This window comes from Egretta garzetta, unplaced genomic scaffold, assembly GCF_000687185.1.
Source record: "Egretta garzetta isolate BGI_Z169 unplaced genomic scaffold, ASM68718v1 scaffold603, whole genome shotgun sequence".
Taxonomy (NCBI): Eukaryota; Metazoa; Chordata; class Aves; order Pelecaniformes; family Ardeidae; genus Egretta; species Egretta garzetta.
Window position 1 is genome coordinate 139769 of NW_009259121.1, and position 20363 is coordinate 160131.

Sequence of the window (20363 nt, forward strand, 5' to 3'; positions counted from 1 at the left end):
GCATATCACGTGAAATTCACTCATTCAAGCTGAGAGGCCCTAATTTGCCAGCCCAGCTGCTGCATAGCTCTGTCTGCGGGGAGTGTGACTGCCGTGAGACCTCTCAAGAGAGAGGTGTTCCTTCAGGAGTGCTCCAAGTGACTGCCTCTGATCTTGGCTGTGTTGGCGGAGATCGGTTCAGTGGAGCTCCGATAGCCTGAAGCTGGTGATGGTAGGGACTTCTTTACAGCCCTTGACATAAAATAGGGATGGCACAGAGGAGAATCAAGCTCCTAAGTGAAGGTGTCTTTTTTTATTTTATAAGACACATATGTAGCCCGAACAGAGGTCGCTTTTCTTTGGGGGAGTACTTTTTGGGTGATGGGAAAATGACATACTTAATGCCTGGTGATTTCCATTACATCTTTCCACATAAGATAATATTCTGAACTGAATAGTCTCAGCTACAGTGCGTGCTATACAAGAATCTAGAGATAAATGAATGCTGATTCATGTAAACACAGAGCCAAGTCTGGAACAGGGAAATTCTGACTAGTTTGACAAAAATTCTTTCTTTTCAACTTATTAACATGCAAATATGGTACACCATGACTTTTTTTTTTTACTTTGAAACGTCTGCTAGTCTAGTACAATTGAAGTTTTACAATGTGTTGCCAGTATTTGCATTCTGCTCAGAAATACTAAAATAGTGTTAAAGAAAATGAACTATCTGAGCAACTCAGTCTTCCAGATCAACACCAAAAAAAGTGTGATTGATGTACTATCTGCCAGTATTTTCATGTATGTTATTTTACGAGTGATACAGGTTTATCCAATGTTTGACACAATTTCTGGGTGATACATTTCATTAGCTCTCTCCTGCAGAGAAAGTTACAATTTCAGTTTGAAAATAGTCTCTATAAAATACAAAGGACTAAGAAAGTTCCTAAGCTTCCATCTACTAAGGCTTATTAAGCACGTGGTAGATTATGCCGCTTTAGTGAACACTGGAACAACAAAGCAGCAGTGGAACATATGCTAATCAGATACTACTTCTTTCTTGCTGCTGCAATTCATCTAAACATATGAATTATAAACTGTCAGAGTTTAATTTATTTTCAGTGTAAAAGAATGACTTGCATGCTAAGTGTAGGAATGGTAAAGGATTCCACCATACAAATTTTGCTTGATAAACTTACTTGAGATGATTTTATAGAAATATGTTTTGAATTAACATCTTTCAAGGATATATTTTGATATACAATACATTAGAAGACTTCTTAGTAGAAGAAAATGGCTTTATTACACTTTTACTTGCACCAATCAAACCAAAAGAAGTACGTGCTGAATTGCTCCATTATTTATCTAGTTCATTACAAAATTAATTTCTCAGTGTCCATTGTCTTCCTGTGCTGAGTATTTAGTTTGTTATGAAGGTTAGTTTACCTGAGTAGTTTATAGCCAATATTCTAATGCCTTCTCTTTTTATTCTTAAATATGTAGAAAGTATTTGCACACATGAAAAGCAGGAATAAACAGGAATGTAAGCTGAGGAAAGTGTCCAAGGAAACAGTAAAGGTAGTGTTAAACAACAGACTTTATAGGACAGACTACCAGGCACAAAACTTCTGTTGCCACTTCCCTGTGGGTGCTTGCCAGCTTGTTGCTGAGTGACATTTATATAGTTTTGTTCATGCTTTTGCATAATAGTGGGGACATTAAGGCTTACTTGCATAAAAAAATATGTAGACTTTTCACATCTCAAACACTGACAGTGGAGTATTTCTCAGTCTATCAGGCAAAACACATGAGGATTTTTAACACCCGCACCATGTGGAGCTCTTGTTCAGCACGTTGTTTAGACAGAAACGTGAAGTGGTTGCAGGTAAAGGGTTCTGATGTGCTGTGTATCGGATTGTTTCGTAGTTCAGCTGTACACGTGAAACAGAAGCAGCAGCGTATTGACGTGACCGTGATAGGAAGACTAGTCGAAATCTCTAAGGCTGCCTTTATTTGCTTATTGGCAGTTCTCTTTGTTCTCAGGAGACATTAGAAGGTGTATAAAGTTTTACAACAAATAAGTGGACACAGCAGAACACACCTGCTCTATGTTACTGGAGATGAGAGCAATACTAATTTCCCATTAGTGTAATTAGAATTGGTAATTGATACTTCCATGTATCTACAATATAGCAGTCAGGAAATAAAGTCTCTGCTTACGTGACCAACTGGTGTACCCCAGTGAATACCAGTTGTTTTCATTCTGATTATTTGATACTTCCTTTTTAAGGTAATGCATTGAATTTCTTATATGAGTTCCCAAATACATCTTGTTCGATACAGTACTGTATAGGAAAACTTCAGTGGAGAAAACTACAGTTTGTACCTCTCCTCCTTTTTGACATCAGGTGTTTATATAAAGTTTAAAACCAAATTCTGTATTCAGTAGACTTGTTGACAGTTCACCATCAGTTTTTTTGAAGATCTTTCACAAGTTCAGCTCCTATTCTTGTCTTATTTAGCATGGTATTACTCTGAAATATTCTTTTAGCCTCCCATTTATCAATTCTCTCCTATACAGTAGAGCACTAACTTATCTACTTAATGGCAAACAAATGTTTAAATCACTTAGTATTCCATAGGTCTTAATCACTTGCCAAAAGTTAAAGCTGTGCAGAAGTGTTTTGGTGAATGAGGATGAGTTTAAGCAAGTATTTTTCTGGATCACAGATTTAAAATCTGAACCCTCCAGGTGCTGCACATTGCCTATGAGGAGCCTGGATACTACTAACTTCCAGTAAAGACAGCCAAAGATAGGGAAAGCTTGGTGCTTAAGAGGAATCACTTAACAGCTTGGAGGGTTGCATCCTTAATCATAATTCTAATCGTAGTTTTTAATTGTGAATAATTAGGGGTTTTCTCATGCTAGCTACAAATATATCTTTATAATATATGCTGTTTTCTCTACTTTGTTTCATAGTGCAAAGTAGTAGCACATGAACAGGCTTATTTCACTGAAACTTTTAATCACAAATATGAGATTAGCATCTTAATAACTACTTTAAAACCCATTTATATGTTTACCTTTTTAGCCATTATATTCTCTTGGGTTCTTTTTTACTTGCTCTGCTCAACAAACAGTGATTATTGACTATTTAAAACACTGCAGTTGTGGTGGTGTTGGTTTTGGGTTTGTTTTGTTGTTGTTGTTTTTTTTAAGAGGTATTGGTCACTATCGGTAGAATTAGCAGAACCAGTACAGGAATTTCTGAGTAGCTTTATTTCTTTGCTTGTGGTATTGGCTTCCTGGCCAATTCTGTAATCCCTTATGAATTATCCCTGTGCCTTTTTCTCATTGGAAATGTACTGTTTAGTGAAGAAAAATGATTATCATACCAGAATGTGCTGACACGCTAGCCAAAACTAGATGCATTTCCTGTAATGTCTTATTTCCATGAAAGTGAAATATGTAGAAATTAATTTTTGAAAAAATTCTGGTATGGTAACCAGTTAATTTGTTTCATAACAGTTCAAACATTAATCAGTCTGTTGCGATGTAGAAGCATTTTGACTAGTTAGTTATCATGTATGTGAAATGTAACTATAAACTAAATGGGTCAATTTCCTCATAAATATGCACACATAAACAGCAGCCCAAAATTCATCCATTAAGGGGGCAATCAGTTTAACCATGCAGGAAAACATCATCTTTTTTTCTTGCGTATGTACAGACACACACATACACACAGAGGGTTATTCCAAAGGCTGCTTTTTATAATACACAAAGCAACTCTCACTAAAAAAGTTTTTCACAACTTTCAGCTAAGCAAATGTCCTCCAGTATAATAATTGTAGAAGTGACAATGTTATGGTAGCACTAAGTGCAATGTAGAGAAAAAAATGGGAATTTTGTCATTAAGTATAAACATGTATGGAAGAAATCACCAATGTACATTTAAGTTTAATACTATCTGGTGCAAAGTGTACAGAAGTATATTTCAATTGTCTGTTCTCAATTTGCATTAAATGTTTTACAATTAGTTTTTAGATGTAACCCATATTTGACCTTCAGTAACAAATTATGATGAAAGAGGGGCTAATTAAACATGAAATAGATTGATTGTTGATGCTTTAATTATCTTTATTTAACGCAAAGTGTTCCACTGATAAGTGCAGCCTTTATTATTTTTCCTCTTCAGTAAAATCATCTTGTATAGTGCGCAAATGACTAAGTTGCCACTGAATCATTCTGCGCTCCCAGGAGATGTACAGAGCCAAAAGGGACAGGATCTGAGTAAAGGAGGATTCATGCTCTGAATAAGTAAAGAACTGTACTTTTATAGGCAAGGGATAGCAAGAAACATATTTAAAAGAATCTGATTTATTAACTCGCACAGCTCTCTGGCATTGTACATACTGATATGAACCTGGGTTATAACCGTGGTTAGAAGTTTGACTATTGATGTGTCAGTCTTTGTACTGTAGCAGTGTATTTCTGAGTGTTTGCTTCTTTCTCACCCTCTTTTTTTTTTTTGTTTTGTTTTGTTTTTAATGTTTAGTTGCCTTGTTTTTTAGTATTTATTTGGGATATTTGCTAGTTTGACCACCTGTCAGCCATGTTTCAGAGAAATGCCTGTCCTGCAGCTTCAAGCACGTTTTCCTTTAAGGATTTAATTTCAAAAGTTTTAGAATGTTTATGTAGTTAGTGATCTGCTGGGCTACTTTGAGATGTAAGATTTATAGAACTGATTTTGTATAAAAACTTAAAAGAAAATCAACAGACTCTAGAAGCAGTTAGCATTGTGCTTATGAGTCAATCAACTAAATCCTTCACAAGCACTGTGAACTCTTAATTATATTTGCTCAACATTTTAATATTTAATCATTAATCTTAACAGGACACATAATTTTCATTTTCTTTGACTATATATACAGGAAATATGGATACAGACATATGAGCAGTTCAGTACAGGCTGTTTTTCAAAGTTTTCTAAGCAAGTCTGCTTCCAACAAGTATTTATAAACTGTTAAAGCTGCAAAACAATTTCCTTATTTTCAATCTTAGTCTGCATGTAAGATGTTTCATGTAATTTATGTTCTACATTTCTCCATTTTTCTATTTATTACATTTTAAGGTGTTTTTATCTCACTGTGTGCTCAGGCAATGCTATCGCTGTATTTTTTCCCCTGATTTTTCTTTCCTAGAAGAGTAGATTTGTTGTCTGCCCGTTACCAGATTTTGGACGTTGTTAGTGTATACAATATATTCATTTTAATCAGTAATTGAAACAACAAAAAATAGGGAAACAGGTACTATCCAGAGTCAAAAGAAAGTTATTATTATTGTAAATAAATTTACATTATTTCAATTTTTGAATCAAGATTGTAAAAGAAAACTCTGACATTCATATGGGTGTATGTCAGGTTTACTGACTGTGCAGTTTAATGAAAAGTGTTTTGGTAATGTGGACTGTGCAATTCAAATTATTCTAGCAGTGTACACTGCATCACCCAGTAACACTGTAAGGAAAATATTTAAAATACTGTTATTAAAATATTTTAAGTTTTCTTTCAGTTGATCTTGCAATATCCAGTCCTATCAAGCCTTGCTAGCTTCCTGTCCTACAGAATGCATGTCATTAGGTAGATAGTAAAAATGAAATTCACCTATATCCTGTATCCTTCCATGTTGTTTCTTATTTGTACTAAGATGCACAGTTTGAAATTTTTCAACCTTAATTATAGGTAAAAATAAGTTGTGAATCTAAGGTCTGAGTAAAATGCAGATGAGATAAAATTATAGGGTCCCATGGAGTTTTGGCTTCCATGGAAAAAATGTCTAAGGAGAGGGGAGAGAACATACACATATTATGAAAAAGTTAGGACTGACTTACTGTATGCCATATACTTCAGCCAACAGCGACTGCCCAGGTCACTTTTATTTTGCTGTTGTGGATGACAAAGTATCACAGTAATGCTGGAGTAACCAAGGTTAGTTGGGGCATCTAAAATGTGATTTACAACAACAGAAGACGACAAAGAAGGATTTTAAATGTCTTCATTTCTTATTTTAGTGCCATTTCCTCTATAAATATCTAACTGACAGCAGGTCAGGAACAGATGTCAAAATCTCAAAATGTGATTACACTGAAGTACCAGTTAGCCCAGTTCCTGAATGATGTCAATGACACACATTGGAGTTGTCCAGCTGTGTGGACCTGTGCTTAACATGAGTTGTTTGCTCACTCATACATGCCCATTTTCACTGAAAAGAGTTATAAAATTACAATTAAGAGCAACTTTTGACTATATTAAAAGAATAGAGAATAAGTCTGATGTATAACATATATGAGCAGTGTGGAGGAACCACATTATTATTATTTTTTTTGTGGAAGGAGAAGATGGGAAAACTTAAGAGTAAAAGTTTTGGCTTTTAGAAGTTTGAACACAAATAATATTCTGGCCACATTTAAAACTAAAAGGTATGTAAAAATGCTGTGCTTTCATTTTTTTTATTTTTTACATCAATCAAACAATCCTCTCATTTAGGTAATGCAGCTGTTTTTCTGTCATTAGCTTGTAAAATGCTGCAGCATAACCCCAAAAGTATAGTTTAATTTTACTCAGAGTGGATCACACAATTATTAGAAGCTGAAGAAAAGCATTATGTTTGTCTTTCAAAACTTAATTTGCCTTATTAACTACTGACAAGAGTGAGTATATTTTTTAAAGGCAAACATTGTGCTGTCAGATGAGATTTTCTTACAGATTTTATGTTCTGAATCAAACAACCTAATGGCTGAGCTTGTAATCCTTGAATGAAAGCAATGTGTTGTTGCAAGAAGCACTCTTGGAGTATTAGGAAGCAATAAAATTAATATTTATCAAAGTATTTGATATAGGTCTTTATTATCTACAGATAATATAAAGTCAAATTATAGATTATGTAAAGTCAATTTTTTTAAGACTAGGTACAGAAGGTAGGTACTAACTGATGTGCTGAAAATCACTCATAAAATATATGGTGGTACTAGAATACAGAAATATGGATTCCATCTGCCAAAAATTCAGAGAGATTTTTATCTTGCAGCCTTATCTGAACCAATTCCTTTATGGTACCACATTGTAAGTAACAGAATATTTATCACCTGACAGGATAAAAATTCCTGCATTACATGGTCACATGATGATTCTGGCGAATCCTCTATAAACTCCCTGAAAAGCAGTTTCTTGATTGGGGTTGTGGCCAGGAATTGTGTGGGTTTTGTGGTGTGTGCAAAATGTTTTCCCTGTGGTAGCACTTCTCAGAGAGAAGCAGGAGGGGCGGCCATAATTTATTCTGTCTATCCACCTATAGATGTCAAGGACTTTTCAGCCCTGGAGCAGTGTAAAACATGAGAAGTAGCCCCTACTTCCTTTGGACGCCACTTCTATGTGAGGCAGAATTGCTTTAGCACATTCTCAGAGACTTATCCTTGGGGAAAATATACTTTATCAGGACAATACTTTTACAGGGATACAACTTGATGTAGAACTGCCTTTCTGAGTTCAGTGTTATGCTGAAAAATGAACTAAAGAAAATTATGGAGATTGTCATGGTATTCTGTGTGTGATTCAGCTAGCTACATATACTCATCCTAGTGCCACTTTAGATACCCCAAAGTTTTGGAGATATCTGCACAGAGATGCATAGATAGGGTGTATGACACAAGATCGTGGTGTCTTCTGGGACAGTCTTCTGTAGCTGCAGCTCAAGGCCAAACAAAAAAGCAATCGCTAAATCCTTTGGTTTTAGGTAAAGAAACAGTAATTAAAATAAAATTAAGTGCTGTGTGAATGTAGTGCATTTTGGCAAAGTTGAAAATGATTTTTCTGCTAAGAACTTAAGTACAATTTTCAAATGTGTGTGCCATACACATGCCTATGAGGAGAACGTGCATGTGCATATACATATGTTTACATACATACTGATGTTAGGTTAAAAAGTTACTTTCAAATTGACACAAACTTTCTGTTTTCACAGAAACAAGACTGACAGCAGTTAGCTTAACTGAATTTCTATTCACGGTCAGACCTCTGAGGCTGATGTTTATCTCATGTTAGGTGAAACTACAGGTAGTTCCAGAAAAGTCAATCAAATTTAACTACTATCAATTGCTGTAAGTTAAATCAGGTGATATAAAATTCAGAGACTGCTTTATGTTAAAAAAATATAGATACAAAAGACCAGTTTATCAGTTTGGATGTTATGCATCAAATCTCCTGCATTTAACCTATCAACATGTATATATGTATAATCTGCAAAATAAAAGAGTAGGTGTTCATCATGAATTACAGCCAAATGTAAAATTTTCTTTGTAACAGGCTCTGGGAATGATAGGGCTTTAATGACATTTGGAAAAGTATGATTTTAGTATTAAACACATTCTTACTCTTGCTGTACCATTAGTTTGAGTATATATGGCAAGCTACCTTTGTTCAGGTACCTCATAGGTCACGCTGTTTGTTCGTGGAGTTGTGTGTTACCCCTTGTAGGCATACTTACAAGAAAGACTTGGCCTGAAAATTCATATCCACTTTATAATGCAAAACTGTCTCTCAGATGAAATCTGGCCATTTGCTTAGGCAAATCTGTTTAATTTATTTGTGAGTCCTTTTTTAAACACTATATTTAACAAGAGAAAATATTTCACTAGTTTGCAAGCTTTCTGCAGATGAAAGGCAAGAACGGAAATAGAGATAATAAAGCAACAGAAAATTAAAGTATTAGTTACTTCACCTGGCCCTAGCATTTTTGCAGTGATCTGTTAAGTGCCTATTTTACCACCTTTACTGTTCACAACTTATGTCTGCTGGTTTCAGCATACATTTGGTCTCATTCTCCATCACGTCACTCCTGTTCCAAGTGAAGTTACATTGTCATAAAATTTGAGTAATGAAATGGTGAATCAGTTTCCTTATCTTCATCCATGTGTTATAAATTGGTTATAATGACATAGTGTGCCTTGCATGATAGTAAGAGAGGATATCCATCATTCTATTGAATCAGAAAAGAGCTATTTTCCATGAGTGTGTAATTATGTTCCAGTTGCAGCACAAGTTTACAGAAGGACAGTAATTGATTTCTTTGAGAGAGAAGTATTTGTTTCATTTTCAAGTAACGTTGTGAGTTATTTTGCAGAAGGAATAGCACTGGAAGCTGGAGATCTCTACTTAGTACAGGTCACTATGTGCTCAGTCACTGAACCTCAGCCCAAATCTTGGGTAAGATCTGTCATGTAGATTTAGAAAATTCACTCAGAAGGCTCCTCTGACTATATACTGATGGTTTTATTCTGCTTCCCGCAACTTAAGAGCCTGAATCTATCACTTTATTTTAATGGAAATTTTCTGAATACAAATAAAACAGCTATTTCTAGAGCAGGTCTTAATTCCTATGAGTAAAAGTGACAGCGATGGATGTGAAACAGAGCAGTACCCTTTTTTGTGGTGGCTTGGTGGCTTTCATTTATGAGCGTTTTTCCTAGAAATTACAGCATGTAATTTGGGTCATGTATTTTACCTGATTTATTACTATATACGTAGTATAGAATAACGTATCTGGGAGTAGTACTTTATAGGAGTGACAAACAGCTACCACTGAGGTGCTGTAGGTGTTTCACCGGGACGTGGGTTTATGTAATGGGTGGGTCCATTCAGTAGGTTCAGACTTGATGCTGGCAGCAACCTTGAGCAGATATGAAACCAGTATAGGTTGGTGCAGCACAGTAACTCACCCTGTTTGCATTTAGCAGGTCCATATGTGGAATTGTATGTTACTAAAAAAATTGCTGCTTGAGGACTTTTAATATGCCTTTTTACATTAATTAAAAAAAATACACAAGAGAGTTTTCATTTAGAAGTGAAGGAAACTGGTGTAACTGTTTGCAAAACAGCACTGCCCTTGCCATTCTGTGTTTTGGAGAGATCAATGGACACTTAGACAATTTGTCCTATCCTTTTTGTGCAACACCGGTTCTTTAAATATTTATTTATAAAACGTTGCTAGTATGCTGGATCTTTTTGGTTGCTCTTTAGTATAGAGGAAAGATAAGCAACAGTGTGAAATTACTCTGTGCTGAATAAATTAAGAAGGTTTTATCTGTGTTATATTGCAAAATATTTTATCACTTATGTGGCATTCAAGGAGACTGTAGGATGTTATATTCAATTGGCCCTTCAGACACTGCTGAAGGCATTGAAAATTCATCTTGGACTTTCTAATACTGAATATTAGTGCACCTTTCTAGGAACCTTGAATGCTAAATTTATGTATTTTTTTCTTTACTGGTTCTTAATTAAATATATAAAGTGACTGAACTCTTCAAATTATACAGTAACCTTCCTGGAAAATTAATGTTACAGAAATATGAAAGGACTGGCTAAAGCATCACTCTATCAAATGTTTCTAAAAGGCTTTATGTATTTATAAGACTTCATGATCTACTATTGATGCAAATTGCTAAGGATAAAAGAAAATCCATCTGTTATAAAAGAAAAAAAAAATTAAATAAGTCCAAGGATTTGAAAGACTTAGCATTAAGGACTAAGAATTCATACTTTGTGATGGGTTTATGGTAATTGACAGTAGAAAAGATTTCTTTTTAGCATTCACAATGTGGGGTTTTTTTAATCGAATGAAAATGTCTTTGCCATAAAAGCTTCTCATGTAGCATATCCTGTTTCATTTCATAATTTTGTATTCTTCACTGAAATGTCTCAGTTGAAATATGACCTACACCATTTCATGTCGTGTTGGGCATTACTAGTTTTGTTATTATTACCCTTACATTTAATCAAATTGTCTGTAGTTAAATAAATAGCATTTCATCAAGAGCCGTTGGTTTTCAATCAGCTAGGAAACAGATTACTGGCATGAGGACAGATCTAAGGCTGGTGTCTCCAATCTGCAACTAATTGTGCGCTGATAATAGTACTGCCCCCAGGCAAATCTTACTTGCTGTCCTGATCTATGATAGATTTTCCTGTACGTTAATATTAAATCAGATGGAGACAATTTGTAATACCGTTACAGTTACTATCTTTAACCTTTCCTTTTAATTTGAAATCTATACTGTTTGGAGATGCTATCTCTGTTTCATTTCTGAAAAGAAATTAAGAAAATAAAAATCTCAAGGAAAACAACAGCGATTTTTTTTTTTTTTTTTTTTTTTTTAAGCTTCTCCTCTAAAAATGGTCGCTTCTATAGGAGATAAAGTACTGTTGATATTTAAATAAATATTTACCTGTAAAATCACATACTCTGCTGCTTGGGTCAGAGTGGAGAAGAACGTGTCTGACGAACTAGTGCAGTGCTTCACCCTAGCTGGGAGATGTGTGGGCTAGCTGTCGGGAGCGTGGGTCTTGGCGTACTTTCTGGATCAGTTGTAGACCACATACTAACCACATACCACCTACGCAGATTAAAGCATTAAGGCATTACAAACATTTACATTCTTCCAGTGTGAAGATGATGAAGGTGACTACTGGAGTACATAGGAGCCCTTGTATTGTACCAAGACTCCATCATTTCAGGCTCCTCACAAATGCAGAACATACTGTAAGAGGTGCTTTTAAGAAAGGGATACACAGAGGATAGAATAACACATACATAGTGTAGTCAGCACATTATAGCCCGCTGAAAGAAAGCTGTCTTCTGGTCTGTGTACATTGTTCTTGTGAAATGATTCCAACGGTTTGAAATCTGTTTTTTCACCTTGCTAGTTACACAAACAGCTCTTCACTTTTTCACTAAAGCAAGTGGGAATTGTTCACTGTCACAAATAATAAATAACAAGAGTACCCGATCTGCACAGCGTGGAAGTGATAAAAACACATGCTTATGAGTGCTTGAGATTTCACAGCTATTAATTTTGAACTTTTTGATTGCAGTTCTGTTTTACAAGAGTGGATGCTGTTAGGGCAGAAGTACACTGTGACAGTGAAAGATTATGACAACATGCATTTATCATTATGAGCTTGATAAATTCAGTGTAAGAGATGGTCAGAAAATGCCCCTGAACCTGAAGTTATAAAATGCATCTTTTCTGAAAATTTAACATTTTTTTATTAATGGTAATAATCTTTAATTCTAACTTAATACTAAGATGAATATGTTTGAGGTTTTATTGTGCGTAATGGAATGTAGAGGACTTATCAATCTAGTTGAATTCCTTAACATGTATGTTGAGGGACACTAGGATTTTATATGCAGAATGCTATTGTATATAGAACATGTATTCACACACAGAAAGGTCCTTTACAAAAGGTCAATAAATACTATAGCACATTTGGGATTAAAAAAGTTAGAAGGACTCTTCAGGCTTTGAAGATACTTTTTTTTTTTTTTCTTTTTAAAGGCACTTTAGCATTTAAAGTTTAAATTACAAGTTTTGCCTAAAAGCATTCTCCCCAACTACTTCTACATAAATCAAAATGTGGTAGATCATGTCTTCCATTCTGAGATTGCAGTATTCAGGATGTAGTGGGAGTGTTTCAAATCAGAAACTGAGTTTTTGGTTTATGGTTAGAAACAGGGATTTCAGTAACAATTAGGCATCATTCTGAAGCTGTGTACTGCAAGACAGCAGAACACACAGAATCAGAGTGCTGAATCTATAGTATTTCTGTTCAAATTTCACAGCCATAACAGAGAATATAAATCCTACTATATACAATAGAAAAAGTCCTGAATAAGGGAAGCAATTGAATAAGAATATGTCTAGAAATGTTAGTACCTCATTTTTTAATCTTTGTCGTTCCAGGGAAGCCATCTCCAGCCTTTCTAAAATCCTCACTGAGCTGGTAATTTTTTTCATGGTTTCAGAATTATCATCAAAGCCATACTAAGCTGGACCAAGGGCTTGTGTCTGGGTCCCGGAATCTCTGAAGAAAACATTTTGCTGTCTTTCCTATTTTTGACATACTAGAGACTCACCTCAAACTTTCAAAAAATATACAGAGAGGACATTTTGTTTATTTACAATGCAGGTGTTATACATTGCAATCAACAGTTTATAGTTCATCACAAGATTAATAAGAAAGAATTGCAGACCCAAGAGGCATATGCAGTCCATGCTTAGCTCAATAGTTAGGCAATCTATTGATGGCAGTAAGTTTCTGATAGGTTGTAATATCTATCCCATGTTTAAGGTGTTGTAGGCTTGTAATCTGGAGGAGGAAAAGGAACAATCTCATGAGAAAAGGAAATCCAGCTTGCAGTAAGTACATCTTTCTGCCTACCGATTTTTTTTTTTTTTGTAGTGGAAAACTGCAGGTATTTATTTTGCCTCCCAAAGGAAAGGCCTAGCATTTAAGCAAGACTTTCTCATAGAAAAGGAGAACACTTAGAGTTCTGTCTTTTTTTCTTCTTTCTCAACTCCCTAGAATTTTCTTTGGAACTCGGAAAGAAGAGCTATTTTTCAATCATTCTAGCACTCTAGTTTCTGGCAAAGTATTTTATTAAATAATTGAAAAGATATTTTGGGATAACTTTGTCAACTACAACTGATACTTGCTATCTTCCTCTTCATCAAAAGTAGTGCACTTTTAAGACACTGAGGGATATATATCAGAAAGCTGCATCTTTCTATGCTTTTGGGACTGCCTATATTTTTTTTCTATGCTTATATTTGGAATGATTTTAAACGGTTTCTTACATGAAGCATAGGCTAGCTAACTAATACAAAGAAATAAAGGAATAAAAGAAAGAGAACCTGTGATGGAAACAAATGCTTCTAAAATTTTTTCTCCTTAATTTTTCTTTAAATGTAAAGATTCTGATAAATTAAATTTATCTAGAGAATGCTAACATAATTGCTTATATGTTGGCTTTATGAAGAGCTGTTTTGAGAGCCAAATAAAATCAATCTCTTAAATTGTTTGGGTTTTTGGAGGGAGTATTTTTCTTGAGGAGGCAGTAGAATATATATACTGACATATGTGGGAATTTTACTTACATATAAGATACCTTGGAGTCCTATAGTATTCTAATCCCAGTTATCGTGCTCTGAGTTTTCAGTCTTACCTTCCCACTGGCAGTGTGAAGATTGCTAGATTTTCATTTCAGTCTCTGTTCTTCCCACCAAACCAGTTCATTTTTTTAATATAGTAGGAGTCAGATATTACTGTGTGCTAAGGGGTCAAATGTTAAGAAAATATGGAGACTGAATATTATTTAAATTTCTTTATTTCTGCTGGATTGCAGAAAGTGTTGGAGATCCAGAAGTACATTACTATTAGTTTCTTGGTGGTGGTGTTTTGGTTTGGTTTTTTTAGAAATAATAAACTTCTGCTATAAAACCTTAAATGCTTGAAGGTCTGAGCATATATGGTGAAAGGTAAGACAGTGAAGGCAGGAAAGGTCTTCATGTACAGAATTTCCCTGTCCCATAGAATAGCAGTATGTGTCTGTATGACATTTTGGACATTGTTTTCCAAAAGAAGGGTCTTTTCTTCGTTATAATAATGGCAAAACTAAACCAACCAAACAAAAAAAGTTCCCCAAATCAGGCTTCTGTTTCCATGAATCAACATCCCAAGTTAAATTCCAAATCAGTCTGACAAACACCTATGGCTGACCTATGCTGTAGAGAGTAAACAGAGGAATTGTCAGTTTTATGACTAATCCTCTGTTTTTCATGAAACCTTTTCTTTCCAAAAGATGCTTAAGTATTTTGAGCACAAATGAAATGGTGCCCATCTTCTCTACTTTTCCATAATTCAAGAGCTAGGAAGCCTGATTTGTCAGAAGCTTATTCTGTGACTTTGTGTGTAATTGACAGTGAAGGGGGAAAATGAGGCAATATTATGCCTTTGCTAGCTCTTTTTAAAGGAAGGAATGTACTTACTCATTAATGATCCAAGCTATGAATAGATTCATGGTTTATAGCACAGCCTTAGAGGGGGTTAAGAGAATTTAAGGGTTTATCACACAGCCTTAAAGGTGGCTAAGAAAATTTTTTAAAAAATATACAGACTGGAAAATTCTGGGTAAACATTTACCTATCTTCTTGGCAGTTCTTTATTAAATTATGTGTTGGCATTTTGCAGGCACAAAAAGAAAAGAAGGGTACAGACAAAGGAATAGAAACACACTGATGACCTATTGTTAGAGTTTAAGCAGAATAAATGGTTAGCATCTAAAGTACGGAGCAGAGGTAATAAAAATCATTGCAAACTACTATCCACAGTGCATAGTATCCAGTAATACAATTTAGTTCATTACATTACTGCATGATGTAGTACTGTATGATGCAGTAGTATTATATTCACTCTGTGTCCTGGGCTTAAACTTGTTCAAAGTCTTGGACTAGTGTTCTAAACAGTAAATGTTTCATGATGACCTGCAAATGAATCTGTTGTTACAGGGTGCTCTCATGAGTGTCCTTTATCAGAGGTTCAGATCTGTCTTATTCCAGACATGCCCTCAACATTATGCTTTTGGTTTCTTGTCCATAAAAAGTGTATAATAGCATTTTTTTGCTTCATAAGGATGTTACAAGTTCGGACAGAGGTCAGTAATGGAAGCAGTGTTCTTGCTGAGTGCAGAATTTTGTCCACGCTCTGGATTTTAGACTGCAAGTCAGAGCCCAGTACTATGAGAGCCAGGTTCCCTGATCCAGTTGTGCTTGTCATACATCTTGAAGGAAGTGCAAGCAAGCACAAGTTGTAAGGTTACTATATTCAGCTTTTAGAAATGTTAGGGTGCTTTTTGTACAACAGTTTGAAATTACTCTGATGAGATGGTGTATCTTTTATTTGTTTATAGAGGTGGCTTACAATACAGTAGTGTATGAAGTGTAATGGATTTCAGTGTCATAACAGTTTAAAGTTGGTTCTCTTGTGAACACGTGTCTGTTATTAAATTTCTTACATGTTTTGCTCCTGTTTATTACATCAGAATTAAATTCCTATTTACTGATTTATGTTGATAGTAGGATAATAGATCTCTACATTCTCTACATTCTCAATCTATGTTTCATTATTAAAATACAGTAGATGTTTCAGCCTAATATTAAAGCATAGTGGTCTTATTTAGCACTATTAAAATAAGCTTAACTTCATCCATATTGACTGTACAGGGATAAGGTTTTCAAAAGTTCCCTGTACTAGTCTAATTAAGTGTTTCCTGCAAAGATTTAATTAACTGGGGAAAAATTATGCTTAACTGATTTGTATGAAAGTATTTAATCAACAGAACTGGTTTTAGATCCCTATATGTACATTAGGTTGGGTTCTCAAGGTAAGAATGAGGTATAAATGCCAATTTCAATGAAGAATTGTATTTTTTAAAGTTTGTTACTTAAAGGTGTAATTTGGCCCTTAGGACAATTTGTCTCACCTCAGCTTGCTTGTCATCTAGAAAAAGTTACTTATCTAGGGCCACTTCAAAAAAAGAGGGATAGATACCTTCAGAAGTCAAACTATTCTGTCTACTTTAGTAGACTTTAGGTCTCCTGGACCTCTCTCTCCATTGATCATAGAAGAATAGTTTAGGTGGCTTCTGAGTCACTAAATTGGGACAAGATTCCAGCTGTACCGTGTTTTTTTCAGAACCAGACATCAGTTATGATTTTACCAGGTGCGTGCTATATTTCACCTGCACAAATGAATGTGCAGACCTGTCATAAAAAATATTTTAAGGTGTTTCTGTACGTTTTGACTGTTGGAGCTTGGACAAGTAGACAAGCATATTTGGTAGTGGCAGCAGGTGTTGAGAACACGGGGAATAGGCCTCCTGAAGGAGTGCAGCTGTGCACCCCTCTGCCCTCTCACCTGTTGGCTGCATATGCATACTGGAAACATGGGAAATGGCTGGGGGAGCTGGGAAAGTAAGCAAAATGCAGGTGCTTTATAGGTATTCTCTCCAGATATGAGGTTATATCATTATTTCTAAAAATGGTAATTAGTTCTTTACCATAGTTATTTTAAGTAAAAAGTAACACTGATGGAAGTGATAGCAGTGATGTGATGCTGTCCTGATACAAGAGGCTGTGAGATCATCATCAGGATTTATGCATGTTTTGCTTTCACCTGAGATTTGCAGAGAATTTTGATGCTTTGCTTTGTCCTCTTGCCCTAGGCAATATTTATAGTGAGTAAACATCAGAGTTAATTTAAGAAAAACTTATAGTATTTATTACATGTCATAAATAATAGTGATGGATTTTTCTGTTTCTGTATTCAAGCCTAGCAAATGAGGAATATGCAAACTGAGAAACTAGAAAGTATTCATAGCCTTCCTAATAACTAAGATAACATGCAGCAGCCACAATTTTTTTAACTGTTTTATGTTTTGTCCTCTATTTGGCGTTTATCTGACAAATATGACTTGAACTCTTACAGTCAAGTGAAAATACCAGGTAAATTAATTTTGTGTCAAAATATACACATAGAAGTTGTATATAAATGTGCCAAAGACAAGGGTGTTGTTTTGTTGTGATTGTAGGAACATCTGATTTTGATAATGCAGTGTTTCTTCTTTAATCACAATGTCAGTGCTGAAGATTATGAAAGGGGTTTGGTAAATTTACCTGTAAGTTGAACCTCTTCAGGAAGAAAAAGGGAAACAAGAATGAGATGGAAATGTTAGCAATGCTCATACTCAAAATTTAATAATAAAAAAAAGTGAAATTGTAAAGGTAATTTAAAGAAGTTCAAAGAAATCAAATTCCTGTTTGTAAGATTTACCCTGTTTGTTTACAAAGTAATTTGTACTGTCCTGGCTTTGTGATAACACTGCATAGCATTTTGTAATAATTTCTTTTATAAAGTCACAAAATATAGTGACTTTATAAAAACTGTTTCTGTTGTTGATCTTTCTTTACCCTTAAAATACATAATTTATTTGTAGAAATATGAAATAGAGTGAAAGCAGGAATACAGCTGCTCTAATACACACAGTTTTCATTTTGAAAACAGAAAAACTATAGTGTTCTGAATGTCAGATTAATGTCTTTCCAAAATCTGTGTCTGTACATTCAAAGTCACATCCTGGTCCCTCTTTGCTGAGCAACAACTGACAGTTTTGAGGTAGAAAAAATCATGGGGTAGATCAAGGAGATTCAACTAAGAAAATGACAAGTGTGCATTTTTCTTTGCCTAGGGGGGGAAAAAAAGAATCCAATACTTGGGAATATTTGCACACAGGAATATGGTGGCTGTCTGAACAGGGAGATAGATGTGCATCAGGAATCTTAACAGAAATGGTTCAGAGGGGTCCCTCTGACTAACATGTCCTTGAGAAATATCTGCCTAGCTGTGGATGGGAGCTATACAGGTGGCCACTGAATATGTCTTGGTGAAGAGGAAGATGCTGTGACAGAGAGGTCCTTACAGATTCTTGCAGTGGCTACGATAAGGAGCAGTAACTCAGTACCATGAGTTTTTACAGCAGATTCTGTCACTGTCTTATTTCACACAGGAGTTGCATAGGAGATCAGAATGTGGTTATTATAATATGATTGCTTATACATGACCTATAGACTGTGGGTTTATTCTCTATGCGCAAACAATATAATATATAGGTTGCCTGAACTTTAAAGAATCAATTTTAACTTTATTAACCTTTATTTCTTCAAATATAGGTGCCTCTAGATATTTTTTCACACATAAATTGTTACGTTACATAAATAAGCTTCCTCTTACTGGCCAGCTTTCACAAAATTTTTATGTATAGTCTATGAATTTCTAGGGGTCCATAAATCTCAGACTGATAAAAAGAATTTTATAAACTCTGCAACTAGTTCCTGTGACTGGTTCCTCTAACATTACAGGATATTAACGTCAATCATTGCAAAAAATTGGTAAGGCCACATCTTGGTTCCTGTTCTCACAGATTTGTCATCTACAGAGCCTTAAAACAGGCAAAGAGCCAGACTGAGCACATAGTTAGAAATGTCATCATTCTTGTGTTATTAGTCCTTGGTTTAGTGGATTTGGAGAAGATACGGAAGATTTAGTTGTGCCTGTCTCCAAGCTATTGCTTTGATGCAGGCTTGGCTTCTGTTCTACCAAAAGAGCATTTTGGGAGCAGTGCGTTGCTGAAAGATAGCTGTTTCTGTCATTCAGATTTGGGGGGCGGGGGGGTGACCTGTAAAGAGAAGACGATGATGACTGTCAAAATGCTTTAAAAGAGGTATTTTCTATCCTTTTCTCTCATCTTGAACTGAACAGATTTTGAAATAAAACCCCCGTATATCAGTGGTTTAGTATTCCTATCTCCCATTTTTAGAAACAAAGAAACAGAGTTCACATGTGAAACATATAGAAACAAATAAAAGGCACAATCCTGCATGCTCTGATGAACATTGTGTTTACAGGACTTAAACAGTATACAAAAAATATTAACCTTATCCTCAGACTTACTATTAAATCAGTAGACTTGTTATTTTTAATGTCTAAAAAGCCTGGGTTTTAGTAATTAATGTTTTGTCCAATACTGATCAAAAAGTTCTTTTTGTTTCCCACCTCTGACATAGTTAGATTCATTTTGTTTACTTTAAAGAATTATTATTCTTCAGTATTGATTTTTTGCATGACAATTTAATTATTAATAATATTGAATAGAATTATAAGTAAAATGTTTATATTAATCATTAATTACTATAATAATTCACTCTAAAGACAAAAAGAATAGAATATTTTTTTAAAAAGTTACTACTCTGCATTTTTTTCATTAACTAACATCTTAAGGAACTTCTAAGACTTTAGCACCTGAACATGCATATAAGCTAGTTTGTATTTATTTTAGGATAACCTTTCAATTCAAGCAGTAGACAATTTAGGAGAAAAAAGAAGTTATGTCTATATAGACTAACAGTGTATTATTTTATCTTTTCATAGACTTAACACGCTATTTTTAACCTTTAAAACTTAATTTTTTAATCAAAGATGACATTCATGCAAAGTGTGTTATTTTAAAGGAGAGTGCTCAAATGATGTGTAAACTGAAGATAAAGGGTTGTGGATTAAGAAGAGGCATGAGAAATATTTCAGAGCAGAGAGAGTGGGAACTGGAAGGAGTTTGTAGTATGAGTGTTTTTACAGTTGTAGCTAACATCGTTGATGCAATCGTATTTACAGGACTGAATATTGAGAGATACACAATGAACAGTGCTATCTGTTTCATTTTGGTTTAATTGTATATAGAGCCTTTTAAAGATGTGCGTGTGGAAATTTGTGTAAGGCAGGCCCTGTTCAAAACGAGAGGCTTATGGTTACTGGATCACCAGACATGGGACGTTTATGCCACTCCTTGCTTTGTTTTGTTTTGTTTTAAGAAGCGTAGCCTGCTGGAGCATAGAGCATTGTGAACATTGTGAATTTTATGCACTGTTTGATCA

At 34.8% G+C, this 20363-nt stretch overlaps 1 protein-coding gene across 1 annotated transcript in view; it reads left to right on the plus strand.

Moving 5' to 3' along the window:
* The window catches only part of LOC104123294 (protocadherin-7-like), a gene marked incomplete at its 3' end in the record, with an annotated part of 52549 nt that overhangs the window by 3748 nt on the left and 28438 nt on the right, over positions 1-20363 (plus strand).